General features: G+C 42.0%; 1 protein-coding gene across 2 annotated transcripts in view; it reads right to left on the reverse strand.

The window, feature by feature from the left end:
• Positions 1–15,788, reverse strand: part of aspscr1 (ASPSCR1 tether for SLC2A4, UBX domain containing) — a 296,886-nt gene that overhangs the window by 179,774 nt on the left and 101,324 nt on the right. The window lies entirely within an intron of this gene.

Genomic DNA, 15,788 nt, shown 5'->3' on the forward strand with positions numbered 1-15,788 from the left:
GATTCAAAGCCGTAAATTTAGCAATTGGTGAGCCAGGTCAGGATTTAGAAAACTCTTCAATTGTGGTTTCAATACAACTAACTGCACATGATTATAAATACATGATTCACACTTATGATATCTTTAGCAAAAATGCAAAAGACAATGTGGTATTCAGAAAATAGGATGAATGCGATACCACCCAAAGAATGAAATCACAAAATTAAATTCAGTGAATCCCATCTTCAGTTACACTTTGTAATGGCATGAGCCAAATCTCAGAGTGTTCACTTTTCATTCAACTGAAGTCTGTATGAACAGGGACTAGTGTAGTCTGCTAATCATATAGAATAACTCCTACCAACCAATGAGTCATATTTTGATACCACTTTTGATCCTAAGATTTGCTTACAAGGCCAAAAGAATAGATTTTCTGTCAATTTTCACACCTGCACAAAACAAAGAACTCTTCGTAGCTTTTATAGAATTCACATTTTGCTTTCAGGTTTAAAAACCAAAATGTCTCCAGCAGAGGAAATTCAGGCACCACTACTTGGCTCCAGCTCCAAGTTAAGCACAACCAAAAAAATAAAAGAATTCAGGCAAAAGATTAGTAATTATGTTAAGCATTTGCCTTTTCTCTCGCCATTGATGCAGCTAATTTTGCTGCAGGTTTTCTACATTTTCAGGTCTTTTTTTGCAATTTTTTTTATTGAAGTTCATCATCAAACAAAAATTTCCATAAGATGTATTTCAGACATTGTACATATATATCATATAATCACATATATCACAAATCTCCACAAAGTATTTATCTGAGGTATACACTTACAGAAAAGAGTGGAGAGAGAAAACAAGCAAAAGGGAAGAACTATGTGCAAGTAGGGAGTGATCTTTTTTTTACAACAGATTCATTGATTTGTGAGAATAAAATCAGGCCTATGAGGCATTATGTAGTTAAACCATTTTTCCCCAGTATGAATCAAATTGTTCCAAATTGGATACAATTCTCTTGCGTTTGATTGGATTTAATAGCCCATTGACATTAAAAGAAATGAATTTTACCTTGTCCTTAGCCATCTGTATTTATCTGTCAATGTACCACTGAAATTAGAATAAAACTTAATCGATCTACTCCCTGAACAAATAAGAACCAAGAAATGCAAATAACAACAAAAATGGCAACATACATGTGATTCCAAGGCTGAGGTCACTAGTAGATGGCCCTGCGTTGAGCTGGAGGAAATGTCTAGCTGTGGGGGATAACCCCTCCTACTTGTGAGTTGAGGGCCCCCAATGCAGTATTCATAAAAATCAGTGAACAAATCCATTACACAGAAAAGATTTCCCTGTGTACTCCTCCTATATACACACACACACACACACACACACATATATATATATATATGTACATACACACACATATATACATATGTTTTTATATATATATACATACACACACACACATACATACATACACACACACACACACACACATTACATACACATATATATATTCTCATTTTGGTGGGGAAAAAGGAGTAAGTGAGAGAATAAAGAATAACAACTAAGTAATATAAGATCCACATTATAATAAGTATTTCTCGAGATAGGTATATCACCGTGTACTTTTGCTTCTGTTTAGCTTCTCAACATTTTTAAAGTTAGCTAAACCTTATGGCTCTTCTGAAGGGGGTGAGGACTGTCTTTGGGAAACTCCCGGTCTCTTCCTGATATATTTCTCTCGGCCTCCTCCCGTCTCCTGCCTTCTCGATTCTCGCACTATTTCTCAAGCAGAGCAGGATAATTCCTCAGTTAGGCTTTCCCTCGTTTTGGTGACGCTAATGGGCAACCCTCTGGCCTTCATGCCTGTAGTTGCCTCTTCCACCATCTGGTACAACCGCGTCCTGTTTTCATAAAACACTCAAAGTTTAGCAGGGTATAGAGTTTGAAATCTAATCTTGTTTTGCTTTAGTACTCGCTTTACTTCAGAGTATTCTTTGCGTTTCTGCAGGACCGTTGGGGGGGGGGGAGTAATCTTGGTCGAAATATATTAATTTATTGTCTTAAAATATTCTCTTCCTACCCCAGGCCCTTTGTAGAATCTGCGCCTTGGTGCTGTACCGCAGGAATTTAATTATTATTGAGCATGGCTTTCTATCCTGGGTAGGGTTCGGAACGAACGCGCAGTGGGCTCTCTCGACTTCCAGCTCCATAACCGAGGGAAGATCCAGCGTGTTCCGCAGTAACTTTTCAACAAACTCCGTCATAGATGAGCCCTCCGCTCCTTCGGGAACGTTGTAGATTCTGATATTTTTCCGCCGTGATCTTCCCTCCAGGTCAAGCAGTTTACTTTCTTGGTGATGTATTATTTTTATTGTCTTGCTCAGTATCCGTTCCACGTTTTGAACGCGATCTTCCACCTTCTCAATTCGAGTCTCTGCCACCGCTATTTTTTGATTAGCACTGGCGAGCTCTGCCTTAGTATCACGGAGCTGCTGCTTTCTATCTTTCTGGACCTCCATTATTTCTTTCAGGATTTCGAAGATATTCACCACTTCGCCTGAACGAGGCCCAGCAGCAGCCTCGCTCACACGCGGTCGGGTCGGAGAGCCACTCGCTGCACTCCTCTCAGAAGCAGGCTCCACAGTGTCATTTTTTTCTATTGCCATTTCTTCTCCCCATTCTTGCCCCTCTTTTCAGTTCAAATATTTTTCGAAAAATATTATATTTGATGGGATAACGGGGCTTAATACACGTTTTTCCGGAGGAGCCTGTGACTTAAGCTGCCATTCTCGACGATGACGTCACCAGAACCCCTCACATTTTCAGTTTTTAATTTTATATATCCAGCATCTGCAGTATTTTATTAGCTATCAAACCTACAACAACAATATTTCTACTAAGAAACTATCAAAGAAACACCACAGTTACAGTCGATGAGTCAAAATAGTTAGCTGAGAAGTGAGGTCAAAAGAATGCCATTTAAGTGAATTCACAGTGAAAGCATTAGTGACTGGGAGTGGAAGATGGTGCTTCAATTGAAAGGTGGATTAATTCTGCGCCTCTGGCAATGTCTGGAAAAAGATGATGCATAAATCATTGTAAATTCAGTGGAATGCTTCATAATGAAAAGAATCATGATATACAAGTCAAAGATTCAAAGGGCTCAAAATGAGAAAAAAAACTGAATAAATATTGGTCTTACACCGAAGAATTACTATTTACCTAAAAGAGTAATAATAAGGGATGTGTAATACTAGATTTAATTTCCAATACAGGTAAAAAGATTCAGGACGAAAAATTCTTATAAAAATAGCACAAAAAAACCTTATTTGAGAGAGAGAACAAAATGATTTAAATAGTAAAAAGTCTGCTAGAATGAAGAGAATCCTGATAACTCTGAAGTAAAACTGAGCCACCCAAAACACAAATTGAACCATATTATGAATCATAAACAGAAGTGTGAGCAGACATTTCAAAGCTCTTGTGCCTACTTCACCATTCAATCAGATATCGTCAGACTGTCTACCGCAGCTCCAGTTCTTAGACTAACCCAATACTCTTAAAACCTAGAAGTCTATCCATTGTTGTCTTTAATATTCTAAAGGATAGTGCTTCTTGCACAATGAATCCCAAAGATTCACCACATTCTGGGTGAGCAAATTCCTCTTCATTCCTGTCCAGCATTCCAGCCTGGGAAATATCACATCTGTACCCAAAAATCTAATGTAAAGGTCCCCAAAAACAGGGTTAATGTTACGCCTAAAGAAATCCAGAGTGTAGCTATAATGATCCGATTTCAGAAAACAGAAAGATAGATCAGAGAGTTCATCGGTGAATCAATTAAGGATTGCAGCTTATTATTTTCACGGGACGTGCCATTGCTATAAGACCACAACTTAATGCTCCTTCCAAACTGTTTTTTAAAGAAGTGGCAGTCAGCCTTGTCTGCATAAACATGAGCCATTCCAACTGGAACATGTATTAACCATTCAGTAATGATAACTACTGGTCAACTGTCCTGGTACTTCTTGCGGACACTTGCTCTTAGCAAATTCCTGTAGATGCGCTTTCTTCACTTATTGGACAAAAAAATATGGGTCATTACACCAATAATCAAAATTTGAAGAGTCAAACACGAGGAAATCTGCAGTTGCTGGAAATTCAAGCAACACACACAAAATGCTGGTGGAATGCAGCAGGCCAGGCAGCATCAAAGGCTCTCGGTCTATAATGTTGACAGTGCTTCTTCCTATAGATGCTACTTGGCCTGGCTGAGTTCCACCAGTATTTTGTGTGTGTTGCTTTAAGAGTCAAATAGTAATTGAAGCACAAGGAAATATAGGAAAAGTAGATAAAAGATAGAAAGTAGGTCTTCTAGTTTAAGATGGCGTTGGTGAAGCACAGTGATGACTTGCAGGTAGCAAACAAAACAAAACATTTCTGTATTAATCGCACTTTTTCTCAGATATGATCACTGCAATCAATAACTCTAACTTCCCCTTCGGAGATGATCTCCTTAACTGCCTGTACAAGCAAGCATTTTTGTGGTGTGAACTTAAGTCTCGAAGCTGCAGTACAGGCCGACCCGAGGCAGCTTGGCCTGGGTTCGAGAGCATGAAATGAGCCAATGTTTGCCCATTGCTGGAGGAGACTCGGAGGCAAATAGACACAGCAGAACAGAGGCGAGACGGATACGGGCCGAATCGAGACAGTGGGACCTCAGACCCGAGACAGAGAGTGTATCAAAGTGGCAGGGCCCTGGTTCAAGAGTGAGGAGCGACTGGATGATTTAAGGCCAGGCCAGACTGAAGAGGTCAGGACATCGGAGCCGGAGGAAAGGGATGGGCCAGTTCAACTTGCTGTTCCTCAAGGTTTACTTACTTCTGCCTGAACTGAGGCTGTAGCTTGCAACTAACGGGCTCCTGGACCAGCCACAGTGATGACCGGCTTTGTGGCTGTGGACTCACCTTCGTAAACTTCAGTTCTGAATGTTATTTGCTTATTTTTATTGTTTGCAAAATTTGTTTTTTTCCTCCACTTTGGGTGTTTGACAGTCTTTTTTTAAAATGAGTTCTATAGGGTTTCTTTATTTTAAGGCTGCCTGTAAGAAGACAAATCTCAAGGTTGTATATAATATAAATACTTTGATAATAAATGCACTTTGAACTTTGACAACACACACAATTACCTGATACAAGGGTAAACATCAAAACAAATTCTTATTATGCCAGAAAGTTCAGTGTAAATCCAAGCAAAAATTCCAAACCACTCACATCACATATTGCATCATCCTACTAACCCTCAGTTTTCAATTTAGCCCAAAGCATTGATCCAAATGGAACCAGTGATAATCCATTAATCCTCTGTTTGTAAATGCCTGGCTAGAGATCCGCAAGAGAAAGCTCTTGCCTGTCACTGGAAGTGGCCATCTTCTCTCCATTTGTTTAAACTCGTGCTATGATGAAAAGAAAAGGCTATGCTCAATTCCTTGACAGTTAAAGCAGGACCACAGTTCACCTCTCAAACCTGGATGAAGATGCATTCTTCTTGCCATCAATCTCAGACAATATTAGAAAAACTCTCCAAAGTACTCAATGAGGTCTGGACTTGGCATTCATGTCATAACTTTTATGATAGTGTGTAGTGAAAATTAAGTCCCTAAAGAACAAGAAGAAGCAATAATGTGCTTTGCAATAATTTTACAGCGGTACAGCATAGAAACAGGCCCTTCAGCCCATAGTGTTCATGCCAACATGCATCACTCCACTTGCCTTCATTATAATCATAGTGTTATACAATAAAGGGACACATTCTTCCACCCAGCTCATATGTACTAACCAAGTTATCCATCTCGGCTACTCACATTTGCTTACACTTTGCCCATTTCACACTCTAAACCAAGGGTTCCCAACCAGGTGTCCATGGCCCCTCGATTAATGGTAGGGGTTCACGACATAAAAAACCCTGCTTTAAACATTTCGTATCCCAGTAGCTGTCTTCGGAATGCCGTAATTATACTTGCCCCCTAGCGCTTCCTTTTGGCAGTTTGTTCCATAAATCCTCTCCCCACTACGTCAGAAACTTAGCCCCCAGGTCCCTTTAAATCTCGGGCCTGTTACCTCAAACCTATATCCTCTGCTCCTTGCCTTGGGAAAAGAATGCAAACATCCACCTTATCAGTGTCCCTCATGATGCTGTAAAGCTCACTAAGGTCACCTCTCAGCACTTTACACCAGGGAGAAAAGCCGCAGTCAAGCCAGTCTCTTACAACTCAAACCCTCCATTCAAAACATCCATATGAATCTCTTTTGCACCCTTTCAAGCAACTTTCCCATACCTCACTGACTTGAAACGTTCACAATGCTCCTAAAGCACACTCACCAACATCTTGTGCAACTATAACACGATGTTCCAACTCTTGTACTTCAGTGCCCTGACTGACGAAGTCTAGTGTGTCAAACATTTTTCTCACCAGCCTGTCTACCTGTTTTGCCACTGGCATGGACCTAGAGGTTAACACCCAACTCTCTCCAGGAACCTACCATTTTCTGTGTAAGTTCTGCCCTGCTTTATCTTCCCAAAATGCAACACTTCACACTTGATCATGTTAAATTCCACCTGCCATTCCTTGGCCCACTTTCCCTGTTGATCCCAATTGAGTTGTAATTGCACATAACACCTGTCACTATCCACTATACCAACAACTTTGGTGTCATCCACAAACTGAATGACTATACTAATTAGATTATCACCCAACTAGTTAACACCGATGACCAACGACATTGATCCTTGTGGTACACCATAGTCACCAGTCTCCAATCTGATGAACAATTCTCCACTGCCACTGTCTCACTCCTACCACCAACCCAATTTTGTATCCAACTGGCTAGCTCAATATGGATCCCATGTAATCTGTCTTTCCAGACCAGCCTACCATATAGGCAGACATCAAAAACAATACTAAAGTTCATGTACAGGCAGTCCCCAGGTTATGTATGAGTTCCGTTCCTGCGTCCGTCTTTTAAGTCGGATTTGTATGTACATCCGGTATTATTTAGCATCAGTTAATCAAACGTTTGTCTTAGTATATAGTACATATATTTTACCTTTCTATGCATATAAAAATTAAACCACTTTGTTGCTTAGTAATAATTGTAGCTTCATCCAGGCAGGGCCTTTCACATGCTCCATTATTCTCACTTTATCCTTTAAAATTGTTCCAATCGTTGACCGACTGGAGCCTAACGCTTTCCCAATGACCGATGGCATTTCAACTCTTTCCAAACAATATTATTTCCACTTTATTTTCAATTGCGATCTCTTCCAGTCAGGGGAACAGAAACACTGCGGGCGACGGATCCCGACCTCTGCCAGCTCCCGTGGTCCGCTAAGGACCACCGCACTGAATTTCCCAGGTCCTAAACTTCACCACACTGAGACAGGTTAAATGGGACAAGTGGGGGCTGTCTGGGTTTGGATATTTGATCCTCCACAATATTCCGCGTAGGAATTTAAACTGGAGGTGGCAGTTTTTTTTTACGATTTTGAGTTGCGCACTTGACATCAACCAGGCACGGGAGCAGTCTGTCAGTGCACCGAACTTGGAAAACTCTGTTCTCGAGCCCGGCACTGATCTATCTCACTGCGCCACGAGCCCACCAGAACTGGGGGGGGGGGGGGGGGGGGGCGCGTGTTCAGGGTGAATCTTGCTAAGGAAAATTTAAGCCAAATACTAAGTTACACACTCAACGGCAATGACTTAAAATGGCGGATGGCGTCGCAATCCAACTTAAAATGGCCGATAGTGTTCTCCTTCCTCGGTTCGTAAGTACGAGTTGTCCGTAAATCCAACGTTCATACCTCGGGGACTACCTGTACTGTATATAATGTTTAATGTCCTATCCTCATTAATTCTCTTGCTTGCCTCTTCAAAATGCTCAAATTCAGAAGACTATTTCCCATGCAAAAAGCCTTGCTGACTACCCCCAAACAGTCTCTGCCTTTTCAAAAGCAGATATACCTTGCCTCTCAGAATCGCCTCCACAGCATTCCCACCACTGATAATAGGTTCGCTGATCTGTAGTGTCCTAGCTGTCTTTGTAGCCCTTCTTAAATAAAGACACAACTTCAGACATGCTCCAGTTTTCTGGTATCTCACCCTGGCTGACGGTGACACAAAAATCACTGCCTGGGCTCCAATTTTGTCCCTGCCTGCACATGACATTATTACCGAGCTACAATGCAAACATTTCCCTGTTGCGCACACAAGCATTATAAAAGTGCTGAATGTCTCCTCACATTAATTGCAACTCAAAAAAATTAATGCTTTTGTAACCCAGTTTTTTTTGTTAAATTATTATAACACTTTCCCCAAGGCCTTGCACAGTAGGACATAGTGGCACAGGTGGCAGCCGCTGTCCAGTAGCTCAAATGGATACTGCGTGTGTATGAGCCTCAGGCAAGGATTATCTGTGCATGACTGCAGAGGGCACCACAATCAAGCCCGACCTTCCTCATGCCCTTTGTACAGGCATGCACTATTCAGCAGGGGTCACTGCACACCAATCAGAAGTAACATTTCCTTCCAACCCCTCAAATGCCAAAGCCAAGTATAGCCCTCCCTTCTGTCTTTCAAAGCTTGGATTAGGAGACCAAGATCAAACTTTGAAAACAAACTACTCAGTTTAAACAGCAGAGCCAGAGATCTAAAGGGGAAATTAAATCCATGAATATCATCTCCGGTGTTTACGGCACATTTGAATAAAGTTTGTTTCAGGATTCGAGTGTGCTTACCTCAAATTTTTGGAAATCAAAGTCCTGCTCGCTTTCAACATTCCTTCATGGTATTTGGACATCAATAGCAATTACAACATTTACTGCTCATCCAAATTTCCTCGAACTGATCAGCTTGTTAACCCATTACAGAAGATAGCAAAGAGGCAACCATATTGCTTTTAACCTGGAATAATCTACAGACCAAACCAGTCAGTCAAAAATCTCACTTATGTAACAGCCCTGATTCTTATAAGCTATCCATTCATGGGTTTGTAGACTTTGCTAGCCAGAAACACGAGAAAAGCAGATGCTGGAAATCCAAAGCAACACACACAAAATGCTAGAGGAACTCAGCAGGCCAGACAGCATTCATGGAAAAGAGTAAACAGTCAATGTTTTGGGCCGAGACCTTTCACCAGCACTGAAAAAAAAAGATGAAAAGTTAGAACAAGAAGGTGGGGGAAAGGGAGGTAAAAGTATAAGGTTGTAGGTGATGAAAGGTGAGGGAGAGGGGATGAAATAAAGAACTGGCAAGTTGATTGGTGAAAGAGATAAAGGGCTGGAGAAGGGGAAATCTGATAGGAGAGGACAGAAGACCATAGAACAAAAAGAAGTGGGAGGAGCACCAGAGGGAGGTGATGGCCAGGTAAGGAGAGAAAGTGTGAGAGGGAAACAAAAATAGGAAATGGTGAAGGAGGGACAATATTCTCATTCTTTCTTTTCCCTACCGTTCCAGTCTTGTTTCAGCCCATAATGTCGACTGTTTACTCTTTTCCATAGATGCTGCCTGGCGCGCATGTGTGCGTGTGTGAGAGAGAGAGTGTGAGTGTGAGTGTTAGCAAGCTAGCTAGCTAGCTAGTCAGACCTTCCCTGCTTGCCCCTGAATGAAGAGTTGCTGGAAATTTCAGCGTTAAACATTAGCTTTACAAGGCCATAAGACACATAAGCGGCATTAGACTATTCAGTCCAGCAAGTGTGCTCTGCCATTCCATCATGGCTGTTTTATTATTCCCCTCAAACCCCTTCTCCTGCCTTCTCCCCATAACCTTTAACACCCTGACAAATCAAGAATCTATCAACCTCCGCTTTAAATATGCCCTTTGACTTGGCCTCCCATTGAAACGTAACAGTGAAATGCGTCATTTGCGCCAAATCAAATCAGTGAGGACTGTGCTGGGCAGCATGAAAGTATTGCCATGCTTCCAGCAGAACAGGATGCCCACAACTCATTAACCCTTTAACTGTATGAATTTGGAATGTGGGAGGAAACCCATGCACTCATGGGTAGGATGTACAAACAAACCCGTTACAGACAGCGATGGGAATCAAACCCCAATCTAACAGCTGCTATGTCAAGTGCTGCACTCGCGCACTTACTGTAAGTCAGCCACACGTGGACTGGAGTCACATATAGATTAACCAGGGAACGATGACAAATTTCCTCCACAAAGTACATTTTTGAACCAGCAGATTTTCAAAGTGACCAAGCTTCTTAATGAATATTTAATTCCTCATATTTAAATTCCTCAGTTGCCACGCGTCCAATTCATGTCATCGGTTCAGGCAGCCTAGCTTCTAGACACTAATCACGCAACTTAACTTCAATGGTATTGTAGTCTTCCACTCGGCATTTGTTTGCCACATGTAGTTGAGATATGAATAACATGTCAAGGAACTGGATGTTATGCCAGACCTCTGCCCATCTCTGGCTTGGAAACCACAAATCTTTCCTTTGTTATTCCTAGATTTCTACTCCTGAGTTGGCTTCCCTTGTTATTTTTTTTTAACTTTTATTGAGATACTGCACGGAATAGGCCCTTCCGGCCCTTTGAGCTCTGCCATCCAGCAATCTCTGATTTAACCCTAGCCGAATCATGGGAAAATTTACAATGACCAATTAACCCGCCAACCTGTACGTCTTTGGACTATGGGAGAAAATCAGAGCACCCGGAGGAAACCTACACAGTCACTGAGAGAACATACAAATTCCTTACGGGCAGTAGCAAACTCTTTACCGGGTCGCCTGTAAAGCATTGTGCTAGTTACTACTGTGTTATATTTCCAATGAACTTATTCAAATCTCAACTCAATATTTCAATTTTCTCAATGTTTATTATATAATTTTTTGCAAATCCATTTTAAGATGGTGCGATGGTGCTACTGAACTTGGGCAACAGCTTACTGATAGAACAAAAGTCAAGAAATACGACTAAAAACATCGTTACGAGTGCTTTTTATGAAATAGATTGTGGTTTACTATCACCACAAACATTGACGAAGCGAGCAGAAATGAAGTTGACTCAAGGGATGAGTCATGCTGGTGTGTTGCAAAGTCAGGGCACAACACGCTCGAGGCATTCAGAGACACAGATGGAGTTGGAGCGAACAATTTGAAAAGGATTCAAGGCGGAAAAGATTTTTGTGCCCGTCCACCTAAACTGGGTGTGGGGTTGGTTCACTTTAAGCACCGAGACGATTTAGAGAGGTTGAGAATGGCTTCGGGCTGGGGCCCATCAGTGCATGACCCAGAGTTTGGACAATTAAACACCAACCCAGGTAGACTGGAAATGCAGGATGCCGGCACCAGAGGCAAGGATTGGGTTGAACTTGCATGATGTTCACTCCTCTCCCTCTATGGCGCTGAGGCTGTGAGTCTGCTCCCACTGCTATGTGCTTCACATTTGTAAGATTCGTGGCGCCTTGCCCTGCTATATGATGAACTTGAGACCAAGGCGTTGGGCCTTCTCTGGCTGCTCTAGGGATTTGGGTCTATGGATTCCATTTGGTTTGGAGTGCTATTGCTTGTTTCTATTGTTCGCATGATTTGTGTTTATTTTCTCTGCGCACTGGGTGTTGGTCCTTATTTTAAACTGAGTTATATAACCATATAACAATCACAGCACGGAAACAGGCCATCTTGGCCCTCCTAGTCCGTGCCGAACCCTTAATCTCACCTAGTCCCACCTACCCGCACTCAGCCCATAACCCTCCACTCCTTTCCTGTCCATATACCTATCCAATTTTACCTTAAATGACACAACTGAACTGGCCTCTACTACTTCTACAGGAAGCTCATTCCACACAGCTATCACTCTTTGAGTAAAGAAATACCCCGTGTTTCCCTTAAACTTCTGCCCCCTAACTCTCAAATCATGTCCTCTAGTTTGAATCTCCCCTACTCTCAATGGAAACAGCCTGTTCACGTCAACTCTATCTATCCCTCTCAAAATCTTAAATACCTCCATCAAATCCCCCCTCAACCTTCTACGCTCCAATGAATAGAGACCTAACTTGTTCAACCTTTCTCTGTAACTTAATTGCTGAAACCCAGGTAACATCCTAGTAAATCGTCTCTGCACTCTCTCTAATTTATTGATATCTTTCCTATAATTCGGTGACCAGAACTGCACACAATATTCCAAATTTGGCCTTACCAATGCCTTGTACAACTTTAGCATTACATCCCAACTTCTGTACTCAATGCTTTGATTTATAAAGGCCAGCGTTCCAAAAGCCCTCTTCACCACCCTATCTACATGAGACTCCACTTTCAGGGAACTATGCACAGTTATTCCTAGATCTCTCTGTTCCTCTGCATTCCTCAATGCCCTGCCATTTACTCTGTATGTTCTATTTGGATTATTCCTGCCAAAATGTAGAACCTCACACTTCTCAGCATTAAACTCCATCTGCCAACATTCAGCCCATTCTTCTAACCGGCATAAATCTCTCTTCAAGCTTTGAAAATCCACCTCATTATCCACAACACCTCCTACCTTAGTATCATCGGCATACTTACTAATCCAATTTACCACCCCATCATCCAGATCATTTATGTATATTACAAACAGTTCTTCTGGATTTCTTGCTTTGTGGCTGCCTGTAAGCAGACAAACTTCAAGGCTGTAAAATTTATACATACTTTGTGTTTCCTATTATGTATTGGCACTATTCGTTGTCTTTTGCATGTTGGCTGTACATCTGTCTTTGTTGTGTGCAGTTTCTCATTGATTCTATTGTGTTTCTTTGTATTTACTCTGAATGCCCACAAGAAAATGAATCTCAAGGGAGTATATGATGATATATGCACTTTGATAATAAATTTAGTTATTTTATTTATTTAGTGATACAGTGCGGAGTAGTCTTCCAGTCTTTCAGCCACGCTGCCCCAGCAACCCCAATTAACCCAACCTAATCATGGATCAATTTACAATGACCAATTAACCTACACGGAACATCTTTGGAGGAAACCAAAGCACCTAGGGGAAACCACGTGGTCATGGGGAGGGCGTATAGAGACTCCTTAAAGAACGGTGACAGAGTTGATCTCCAAACTTCATAATGACTTGAGCTGTAGTAGCATCAAGTTAACCATTATGCTACTGTGGTGCCTACTCTGAACTTTGAACTGCCCATAACATAACTCTGAACAAGTCCTGCTTAATCCATCAACTATCCTTGCTGACTAACCATGACAACCATGAGCTAAGTTTAAAATTCCTGGCCTTATTTTCAAGCCACTCATAAGGCTGCCTCTTCTCCACATTTCTGTATTCTCTCTAGGCCTGACATCTTCCAAAAGAAGGTGGATGCACAGGCAAAGGTACTGAATATTTGTCTTCATTTATTTAGTTACATTACAAATCATCAGTTAGAGCACTGAGCAGTTCTGGTCACACTCTGGGAAGGCCGTGAATCACTGGAGTGGGTCCAGAGAAGGTTCGTCTGGATGCTGCCTGAGGTGAAGCAATTTCAGCTAAGAGGAGAGACCAGAAAGGCTGCATTTTCCTCGGAGTAGAGAAGCCTGAAAGGGCACCTGATTGAGCTATACAAAATCAAAGACTGGGTTGAGCGGCAGGCTGGAGGTGTAAGGTGCTCCTTCCCTCCACTAGCCTGTTGGTCACCCTTGGGCAAGGTTTGGCACCTGTTTTGCTCCCCCCACCCCCCCCCCCCCCCAATGACCATGAAGCTTCACATGAAGCCATGGGAGCAGCTGGTGCATATCACAAGTCCTGGTTATGCGACCGCTGACGCCAAGTAGACAATCTCTGAAGAGTATTGCTACTGGCTGGGGCCACCCGGCTTGTAAAGACACTGCCCAGAAGGCTGCAAAGGAAAACCACTTCTATGGAAAAAAGTGCCAAGAACAATCATGGTTATGGAGATCATGATCGTCCACATCATACAACATGGCACACAATGATGATGATGATGAAAGACTGGGCAGGTTATAGGAAACATTTCCTCATAGCTGAAGAATTAATAAACAGAAGGTGATGTTGGCCGCAGTATAAGGAAGGATCCCACCCACTCTGCTTATCTCACTCCCATCAGTGGAGAGACTACACAACACCTACACCAGGACCACCAGACTCAAAAACAGTTACTACCCTCAAGCCATCAGGCTGATCAACACCCCCACCTATTAACCCAATGCTCCACCACTACAGGCACATCAGCCGAGTGTCACTTTATGACCATGCAATCAGTCTATGTACAAAACTGAGCAAAAATCTTGGGCACAAGTATGTAGCTGGGGTGTCTTAAGACTATTAGTCAATGTGGAGTGGAGGGCAAGTTTGTAAATCTGACAAGAGCAAAGTTTATTGGGACTGGCAAGCGTGGCATGGGTGCAGCATACACACTCAGTCTTGAGACACCAGGCAAGGTGATTTGACTCCAAACAATTGGTTTACTGATCATTACAAAATGTCTCTCTGGTGCTTTTCACTCCCTCTCCTTTCTTCCCCTTTTCTCAACCATGATTCTTCTCTCCCTGCCTCTTCCCACTCTCAGTCCACAACAGAGACCAATATCAGGATCCTGTTACCCTAGCTGTATATATGTGCCTAAAACTTTAGCACAGTATGATATGTAAGCTAATCATATAGATTAGTTACACTCAAACATTTATTTGTACAATGTGCTTTATATGACTGCCTTTATATTTACTGCATTTTTTCGGCTGCATCTGATTCGGACAAACAAGGATTTTGTTCTCCTTTACAATCATATACTGAAGATTGACAATAAATAATTGAATATTGAAGTTTGAGATTCAAAAGAGATCTGAGAAAGAACTCTTTTATTCAGAGCATGGATGAGAGCTCAAACAAACTGGTTGATGAGGTTGTGGTCATAGAGTATCTCACAACATCTAAGCAATATTTTAGATGAGCACACCAAACACGACGGGACAGAAGGCTACGAGCGCAGAAAATAAGAATGGCACAAGATTGGTTGGTCTCCTGGTGGGCTGAAAGGCCTCTTCCTTGACTCTGCAACTTTAGAACTGCACTCCTCCAAAGTAGGGTTTTAAGTATCCTTGCTTTCAATCGGTCCATGAAAAGTGGCTGTATCTTCAGTTGCTAATGTCCTTTGCTCTGGGATGTTCTCTACAAACCTCTCCGCTTAATTTATTCTGAACACAAAGAGATTTTGCAGATGCTGGAAATCTAGAGTAACACACACAAAATGCTGGGGAAACTCAGCAGGCTAGGCAGCATCTGTGGAGAGGAATAAAGTGTCAACATTTCAGGTCGAAGCCCTTCATCGGAGCTGGAAAGGCAGAATAAGAAGCTGGGGGAGGGCAAGGAGGACAAGATGGAAAATGATATGTGAAATCAAGTAAGGGGGAATTTAGGTGGGTGGAATGAAGTGAGAAGCTGGGAGCTGACATGTGGAAAACTTAAAGGGCTGGAGAAGAAAGAATCTGATAGGAGAGGAGAGTGCACCATGGGAGAAAGGGAAGGAGAGGGTCACAAGAGGGAGGTGATAGACAAGTGAGGAGAAGAGAAGGGGTAATAGCACAGCCAGAATGTGAAATAGAAATAAAAGGGAAAGGGGGAGAAATTGTTGGAAGTTGGAAAAATCTATATTCATGAGGTCAGGTTAGAGGCTACCCAGACATAATTTATTCCCTTCTTTAACTTACTTCACTGAGCAAGCTTTTAGTCAGCTTAGAATCAATAAAAAATATTGTGATTTGTTTTGACCTAATTGTGACCTTCCAAAAAGCTGGCTTTTTT

Source organism: Hypanus sabinus, chromosome 23 (genome assembly GCF_030144855.1).
Source record: "Hypanus sabinus isolate sHypSab1 chromosome 23, sHypSab1.hap1, whole genome shotgun sequence".
Taxonomy (NCBI): Eukaryota; Metazoa; Chordata; class Chondrichthyes; order Myliobatiformes; family Dasyatidae; genus Hypanus; species Hypanus sabinus.